Genomic DNA, 10,174 nt, shown 5'->3' with positions numbered 1-10,174 from the left:
GATGATTTCCTAGGGTACAAGGGAGTTCCTGTTCCACAAACGACTATTGTATCAAAAGATCCAGATAAATTTCCATTTTGCATACCAAATCTTGGGATAGCTTTTGAAATGCTTGTGGTGGAGGAGGTGCCTGCCGCAGAAGGGCAATGCGGAAGACGAGAAGGTTCGGTAGATATCGGTCAGAGGCTCACTTTGCGCGAAGAATAATGGTATACAATATATAAGCGACAAATATTTTAAATAATTATGTATATAATCTATTCCCTTCTTATTTTAGTAATTTCGTCAAAATATAATTTGGTTCCTTTGATGCATTCGGAAAAATACACATGCAGAATGACGATTTATCTTCCCAATAGCTCTACAGTAGATAGTAATAAGCGAATATCGTGTAAGAAAATGTTAATTGCCTTGTAAATGACTCATTTTATATCATGGAGAAGTAAGAAGAAAGCATATCGTACAAATACATTTATTTAACATCTTACACTTAAAGTTTGGCATAAAGTCATTCCTCCCTCGCTGCTTCGTATACCAATCTTCTCCGCGCAAAGGGAGCCTCTGACCGACGCCCGCCGAACCTTTTTATCTTCTGTACCGCCTCCACCATAGGCATCTCCAACGGGATCCCAGGATGTGGTGTGCATATATCTGGATATTTTGATATACTTGGCGTTCGGTGAACAGGAGACTCTCTTGAAACTTGAGAAATGGGCAGGACATCCATTTCGAAAGAATGGCGGAACAGGGAAATTGTAGTGGTCATCGCACAGTATTCTGATCCGAAGTAATGTGATGTAATGTGCTGTGATATGACCTTTAACCTGATTGTTTTACCGCGTACCCCTGCAGCCAAGTAAGGTCAAGATACGTATGGAAATAATTTATAAAAAATAATAAATAAATGATCTCGGTAATATTTCAACCCAATTCCTTTTTCAGACATATCCCCAAGATATGTGAAGAAAGACGATACTTCATATTTTCGTTTCAGACAAGATTATATCATTATCCACTAAAGAGCTAGGCACAAGGAATAATGACTTTTAACATGTAATCCGCCATTCTATTCGTTTTTATTTTTTTTATTTTTTTAATCTTTAAAGGAATCAGAAGTTATAATTATTGGGTTCATGTAGAGGGTAGAGCTGATAATGTTACTTTTAGAAGAAACCTTTGGGCATTTGCAAAATCTTACTTATGAAAATAGTTGCATGATTACATCAGTGTCTACCCCGCACAATGATATTTCCTTATATAACAAACATCTGCTATACACACCGTTAATTTCAATGGTAGAAGTATCTATGAAAGAATTATAGAACAAAAAAAGAAATACCTACACACACGCGCGCGCACACATGATATCAGTTGTGAATTCATGTCGTTCACAATACCTGATTCTTTCCAGGCTTCAATAATGTTTTTCTTGACTAAGATCCTCTTACTGTGTTATGACATATATGTCAAACGAACTGAACCTAATCTAAAAAAAATATCGGGTATGCTGCTTCCCGCAACATTCACCAACTTTAGAAATATGATATTCGTAAACTGTGCAGCTTATTGCAGGATATAGAAAATGACATACCATAGTTCCCATCAGTATCTGCCACTTCTTTGCTTGGGTATGATCTTTTCCATTTCTTTATGGGGGGGGGGGGGGCGAGTTGACCGATTTGGTGTGTTAAATATTAAAATATCTGCAGGTAGCGTGGCCGAGCGGTCTAAGGCGCTGGTTTAAGGCACCAGTCTCTTCGGAGGCGTGGGTTCGAATCCCACCGCTGCCAGGGATTTTAACACTTGTTCGTTGCCTTGATGTCCGCATTCAAATTAAGCTCATATCGTCAGATAAATCCACAGTAAATACAGTACAGTACTACATTAATCATGTCTAAGAATTAATCCAAAGAAGTCAGTTAGACTTACCCTGACTATAGAAAGACGAAATTATAAGATTAAATAATTAGCTACGAAATTAATTCAGTTATTTGTAAACTTGTCGCTTAACCTTACCAGATTCGGGTTGCGCGGTGAAACAGCCAGGTTAAAGGACAGATTATGTCACATTTCATCACATCACTCTCTGTTAGAATACTATCCGATTATGTAACTTTCCTCTCTCCCGTGTCTTTTGATATGAGGAACATCAGCTGGTACTTTTGATGCATCTGGTGTTTGTGGGTCAGGAAAGTATCTTGAAACGAGAAATGGGCGTAATATCCGAAAGAAACGAAAAAGAGAAACTTCCGATGCGAAGCACTGTGATGACATGTGTTGTGATTTGACGTTTGACCTGTGTGTTTCACGACTTAAACCTGAGTCAAATAAGGTCAAGCGACGATGTAGTTGTGTAAAAAATGTGTGAATTATTTAAATCCTTTCTGGTTAACCTAATTCCTTTGCCGAGTCCTTCTAATGCCAGAATAAATTTTCAAGATTATCAGTGGTCATTTACAAGACAAACGTTTAACATTTCTCAGGTTTCAAGTGAGTTTTCTAATCCGCAAATGCAAAATAAACGAATCTCGTGAAAGAGGGAAACGTTTGTAAAGGATTTTCATTTATCTTCATATGCAGTTATTACTCGCACTTAACCCAATGCCGTCGGGGAAAATGAACAAAAAATGGGGAAAATGCTGTGCCCATTTTCTATATTTTTTGTGAAATGTCTGCTCATAGATAGGCTCTGCTAGTGCTTAGCCACAAAGGAGTCAATTAATAGACCTTGTGACCATACGTGATTTGAATTGGCGGGAAAAACGTGTTTTTTACTAGTGCTATGGATATCGATGGTGTTATTTTGGTGTTATTTAATTATTATAATGTTTTTTAATATTAGTAACAGCAAAATAAGATAATGTAAAATATTTCGTAAATCAAAGAAAAGGGTGAACGGGTGAGACGGGCAGTACTCCTAACTGGCTAATTGGTGACTTAGTACAAGTATAGCCATCTATGTGTATAAACAATCAAATTAATCCTGATGACATGATTAAGTTGCTAGAAGTGTACAATGAAATTTGGAAAAGCCACACTTTTCCAAACTCATGGCACTTCGCCCACATCATTCCCATATTGAAAGGAGGGGGTAATCCCAGATTTGCCATCTCCTACCGCCCAATTGCGTTGACAAGTTGCTTATGCAAGGTCATGGAACGAATTGTTAACAGTAGGCTATTGCATTTTTTAAATTCCAGTAATTTACTAGTTGACGAGCAGAGCGGTTTCCGAAAGGGACGCCAAACTCTCGATCAACTAGTAAAACTGGACAGTCATATTCAAGAGGCAATTGCCCAAAAAATTTTTTTGATTTCAGTATTTTTAGATATAGAAAAAGCCTACGACATGACATGGCGATATGGCCTACTCAGAAAACTTTATACTTTCGGATTATGTGGAAACTTGCCTTGTTTTATACAAAATTTCATTTCTGACAAAACGTTTTCTGTCAAATTGTTTTCTGACAATGTCACTTTTTCGGACATTTTTGTCCAGGCAAACGGGGTCCCACAAGGAAGTGTCTTGTCACCAACTCTATTTCTATGTATGATCAATGACATCTTACCAGCTCCTCCTCGGAATCTTAAATACTCACTGTACGCTTATGATTGTGCATTGTGGCATTCCAGCAATAATGCAGAATTCTCAGCAAATCGCATCCAATTGGCACTGGATATGATTCATAACTGGGGCCTCCAGTGGGGTTTTAAGTTTTCCATTAGAAAGAGTATTGGGGTAATTTTTTCACATAGGAGGAAGCCGAACATCAGGCTAACTCTAGACAACCACCCAATACCTATTCAAAATTCTGCAAGATTTCTTGGGCTACTTTTTGATAGTAGACTCAATTGGAAAGACCACATTGGTCAATTAAAGAATAAATGTCAAAGAGCACTAAATTTATTAAAGTGCATTTCTGATAATAAATGGGGTGCTGATAGACACTCTTTGCTAATGGTATATAAAGCCCTGATTAGGTCTAAAGTAGACTATGGGTCAATCGTGTATGGTTCGGCATCGAAAACAAGTTTGAAAGGATTGGATGCTGTGCAGAATGCATGTTTGCGTGTGTCTTGTAGCCCTAAAATGTACTCGGATCGAGCGTCTTGAGGTGGAGTCAGGAGTACCTCCCCTCCGACTCAGACGCGGCCAGTTAGCACTGACCTATGCCGCAAAGGTGGCTCGAGACCCGAGCCACCCTAATGGCAATGGAGGCACTAGGCCCTTTGCCACGAGACTCCACGACCTCGTCGAGAAAGTCGGTATAGATCTCTCTACCATCGATACCCTGGTTCAGTCAAATATAGCGCCATGGGAAACACCCAATTTTTCTATCATGGAAGCCTGGCTTCCATCAGCCAAGGCCATGGCGCCGGAGTGTGAGGTACGCCAGAGGTTCAGAGAGATCCTTATTAAACATCTATCCTATTTTCATATATATACCGACGGCTCCAAGACAGATGAGTGTGTAGGTGCGGGTGTATGGTCGACTGAATGTGAACTAAAGTTTATACTGCCGAATCATACATCGATTTTTCTTGCTGAACTTTTTGCCATTAATAAAGCTATTGATTTTGCACTATCGACGACCCACGATAGAATAGTCATTTTTCCGATTCACTAAGTTCACTTAAAGCTATTAAATCCTTAGAAACCACCAAAAATGAATTGCTGGGTAATATCATTCGTAAGTTACACGGTGCCAACAAATCAATCAAGCTAATATGGGTACCAGGTCACTCTGGTATCCATGGTAATGAACAGGCTGACAAACTAGCCGGGTCAACTGGCGATCTGGACACTACCATAGTTCGTACAGATCTCAGGTGTTTTATGTCTCTTATAAAAGCAAAAATACATCTCCTGTGGCAAAGTGAGTGGACCAACCTCCAACTCACAAACAAAACGAAGCACATAATAGACCTGTGGGACACATCCCACAGGAAAGACAGAAGGGAGGAGGTGGTTTTGGCCCGTCTCAGGGTCAATGCCACCAAAATAACCCACCTCACTCCCTATATAGAAAGAAATTTTCCTCCACTATGCCCTCAGTGCAACACAACTCTTTCAATAAACCATATACTAACAATATGCACAAAATACACCAATAACAGACAACCAATCAAAAATTATATGAGAATTAAAAACATAGATTTTACCACTCCAAATCTTTTATCAAATAATGAAAAAATAATAAGTAAAGTAATCACTCTTTTAAGGGAGACACAACTTTATGACCTTATATAGATGGATAGAATAAATAGGATCCATTGGCTTAATGACCTTGGCCACATGCCGCTGGTTGATAGCCAAGAAATCCAACAAAGACAATCAAACAAGTACTAACAGTGGGCAAAGCACGTGTCTACCCGTCGTATCCGTCGGCAAGGGGTTAACAGTAGAGAGCAATATACGAATCTCGTGTGAGGGGGAAACAGAAAATGTTAAACGTTTGTAAATAACCACCACTGATAGAACTAATAATCCTCAAATTCCATCTTGTATCATGGAGAAGGAAAAAAAGAATACATGGAAACATTACAAACACATTTATTTAATATCTGATATTTAAAGTTTTTAATAAAGTCATTCCTCCCTCTCTGCTTCGTATACCAATCTTCTCCGCGCTAAGGGAGCCTCTGACCGACGCCCACCGAACCTTTTCATCTTCCGTATCGCCACCACAGGCATCTCCAACGGGATCCCAGGATGTGGTGTGCACAAATCATCTGGATATTTTGATATACTTGGCGTTCGGTGAACAGGAGACTCTCTTGAAACTTGAGAAAAGGGCGTGACATCCATATCTAAAGAAACTCGGAACAGAGAAGTTGTTGTAGATGTCATCGTACAGTATTCTGATCCAAAGTAATGTGATGAAATGTCCTGTGGTATGACTTTTTACCTGATTATTTTGCCGCGTACCCCTGCAGCCAAGTAAGGTCAAGCGACGTATGGAAACCATTTACAAGAGGAATGAATATATGATTTCGGTAATATTTCAACCCAATTCCCCTATCGAGACATACCAAGATTACCCAAAAACAAATTTGTAAAGAAAGACAAAGATACTTCATATTTTGGTTTAAAACAAGATTATATCATTATCCACTAAACAGCTAGGCACCTTTATCAGGGAAACCACCATTCTTGTTCTTAATGTGGTGGCAAAACATATGCCGAGAAGCTAAGAGGCATTTCCAGTGATAAAATATGATTTCAAGGAGACGGAAGATTTATGTCAGCATTCAAATTAGGCTCATATCGTTATACTCATTAAATAAATCGCATGATGATATCCGATGACCAGTATGTAAATTTCCTCTTTCCAGTTTCTTTTGATATCCATATCCCGGAATGTGGTGTGCACAAAGGTACATAAGCTGGTCTTTTGATGCATTTGGCGTTCGTGGTTCAGGAAAGTATCTTGAAACTTGTGAAATGGCATTAAGAAATGTAAAAAAATGCATTAGCGTACTGCATCATCTAGCAATAAGTTAATATAAATCGTGTACAGTAAGAAAACAACGTTTAATTTGTCTTGTAAAATTCAAAATTAATTAATGAATAATTTGTGGGTGAACTAATAAATATTCTTCTGTATTTCGCAAGACTGTTATGGAGTTATATTATCAATCCGTCGTTATAACACCGAAATATAGATATAAGAAAATGTATTTAAGGTGTTCGAAATATTCATCAGATCGTTTTCCAACATTTCTAAAACCTGGAGGAGACAATAGTTATAAGGTTATATACATTTGGTTTATCAATGAATATGTATTAAGTACTTATACATGCATTAAATATGTATACATGCATTAAATATGTAAACATGCATTAAATATGTAAGCATGCATTAAATATGTAAACATGCATTAAATATGTATACATGCATTAAATATGTATACATGCATTAAATATGTTTACATGCATTAGATATGTATACATGCATTAGATATGCATACATGCATTAAATATGTTTACATGAATTAGATATGTATACATGCATTAGATATGCATACATGCATTAAATATGTATACATGCATTAAATGTGTATACATGCATTAAATATGTATACATGCATTAAATATGTATACATGCATTAAATATGTATACATGCATTAAATATGTATACATGCATTAAATATGTATACATGCATTAAATATTTATACATGCATTAAATATGTATACATGCATTAAATATGTATACATGCATTAAATATGTATACATGCATTAAATATGTATACATGCATTAAATATGTATACATGCATTAAATATGTATACATGCATTAAATATGTATACATGCATTAAATATGTATACATGCATTAAATATGTATACATGCATTAAATATGTATACATGCATTACATATGTATAAATAGATTAAATATGTATACATGCATTGAATATGTATATATGCATTAAATATGTGTACATGCATTAAATATGTATACATGCATTAAATATGTATACATGCATTAAATATGTATACATGCATTAAATATGTAAACATGAATTAGATATGTATACATGCATTAGATATGTATACATGCATTAGATATGTATACATGCATTAGATATGTATACATGCATTAGATATTTATACATGCATTCAAAATGTATACATGCATTAAATATGTATACATGCATTAAATATGTATACATGCATTAAATATGTATACATGCATTAAATATGTATACATGTATCAACTATGTATCCATGCATTAAGTATGTATACATGCATTAAGTGCGCATACATGCCTTAAATATGTATACATGCATTAAATATGTATACATACATTAAATATGTATACATGCATTAAATATGTATACATGCATTAAATATGTTTACATGCAATAAATACGTATACACGCATTAACTATGTATCCATGAATTAAGTGTGTATACATGCATTAAATATTTATACATGCATTAACTATGTATCCATGCACTGAGTATGTATACATGCCTTAAGTATGTATATGTATATTAATTTAGTATGTTTGTATATAAATTCCTTTAGTATGTATATGAAATTAATATAGTATATATGTAACATGTATATACGTATTATTTAAACATGAATATATGTATTATGTATACATGCATATATATATATATATATATATATATATATATATATATATATATATATATATATATTATGTATACGTGCATATTGAGTATGTATTGATTATGTATGTGTGTATTATGTGTGTATGTATATATTAAGTATAAGTATGCATTTATTAAGTATACCTGTATTAAGTATGCCCGTATTAAGTATGCATGTATTAAGTATGCATGTATTAAGTATACCTGTATTAAGTATGCCTGTATTAAGTATGCATGTATTATGTATGCATATATTAAGTATGCATGTATTGAGTATGCATGTATTGAGTATGCATGTATTGAGTATGCATGTATTGAGCATGCATGTATTAAGTAAGCATGTATTAAGTATGAATGTATCAAGTATGCATGCATCAAGTAAGCATGTATTAAGTATGCGTGTATTAAGTATGCGTGTATTAATTATGCGTGTATTAAGTATGCTTGTATTACGTATGCGTGTATTAAGTATGCGTGTATTAGGTATGCGTGTATTACATATGCGTGTATTAAGTATGCGTGTATTAAGTATGCGTGTACTAAGTATGCGTGTATTAAGTATGCGTGTATTAAGTATGCGTGTATTAAGTATGCGTGTATTAAGTATGCATGTATTAAGTATGCATGTGTTAAGTATGCATGTGTTAAGTATGCATGTGTCAAGTATGCATGTATTAAGTTTGCATATATACATATTCATATATACATATTTATGCATACATACTTATACATACATATTCATATATACATATTTATACATACATACTTATGCATACATATTCATATATACATATTTATACATACATATTTACACATACATGCTTATACATACATACTTCACGCATACAAACTTCATGCATGTATTAAGTATTCGCGTATTAAGAATGCGCGTATTAGGTATGCGCGTATTAGGTATGCACGTATTCAGCATGCAAGTATTAAACGATGAATGTTCGAAGAATTTTAAATCGTCATGCATGTAAGGGATGAAATGGATGATTTCCGAGGGTTCAAGAGAATTCCTGTTCCACAAACGACAATTGTATCAAAAGATACAGATAATTTTCCATTTTGCATACCACATCTTGGGATACCTTTGGAAATGCTTGTGGTGGAGGAGGTGCCTGCCGCAGAATGGCAATGCGGAAGACGAGAAGGTTCGGTAGACATCGGTCAGAGGCTCCCTTTGCGCGAAGAATAATGGTATACAATATATAAGCGACAAATATTTTAAACAATTATGTATATAACCTATTCCATTCTTATTTTAGTAATTTCGTCAAAATATTTTTGGTTCCTTTGATGCATTTGGAAAAATATACATGCAGAATGACGATTCTAGTAATAAGCGAATATCGTGTAAGAAAATGTTAATTGCCTTGTAAATGACTATTTTATATCATGGAGAAGTAAGAAGAAAGCATATCGTACAAATACATTTAATCAACAACTGACACTTAAAGTTTTGCATAGAGTCATTCCTCCCTCTCTGCTTCGTATACCAATCTTCTCCGCGCAAAGGGAGCCTCTGACCGACGCACGCCGAACCTTTTTATCTTCCGTACCGCCTCCATAAGCATCTCCAACGGGATCCCAGGATGTGGTGTGCATATATCATCTGGATATTTTGATATACTTGGCGTTCGGTGAACAGGAGACTCTCTTGAAACTTATGAAGCGGGAAGGGCATCCATATCGAAAGAATCGCAGAACAGGGAAGTTGTTGTAGTGGTCATCGCACAGTATTCTGATCCGAAGTAATGTGATGTAATGTGCTATGATATGACCTTTAACCTGATTGTTTTGCCGCGTACTCCTGCAGCCAAGTAAGGTCAAGCGACGTATGAAAATCATTTACAAAAATAATGAATAAATGATCTCGGTAATATTTCAACCCAATTCCTTTTTCAGCCATATCCCCAAGATTACCAAAGACTGCTTGTGAAGAAAGACAAAGATACTTCATATTTTCGTTTCAGACAAGATTATTGGCCGGGCCATATTTAGAAGGCCCGGGCGAAGCTAGAACTTCGCAAACCAAACCAC

General features: G+C 35.5%; 1 non-coding gene across 1 annotated transcript; it reads left to right on the top strand.

Moving 5' to 3' along the window:
- The first annotated feature begins 1,708 nt into the window (after positions 1-1,708).
- Trnal-aag lies at positions 1,709-1,790 on the top strand. Its single transcript has one exon. It is a non-coding gene; the product is annotated as a tRNA-Leu (tRNA).
- Positions 1,791-10,174: the final 8,384 nt, after the last annotated feature.

Source organism: Penaeus chinensis, chromosome 24 (assembly GCF_019202785.1).
Source record: "Penaeus chinensis breed Huanghai No. 1 chromosome 24, ASM1920278v2, whole genome shotgun sequence".
NCBI lineage: Eukaryota > Metazoa > Arthropoda > Malacostraca > Decapoda > Penaeidae > Penaeus > Penaeus chinensis.
Note: the sequence above shows the minus strand (reverse complement) of the source record. Positions and strands in the feature narration are given on the sequence as shown.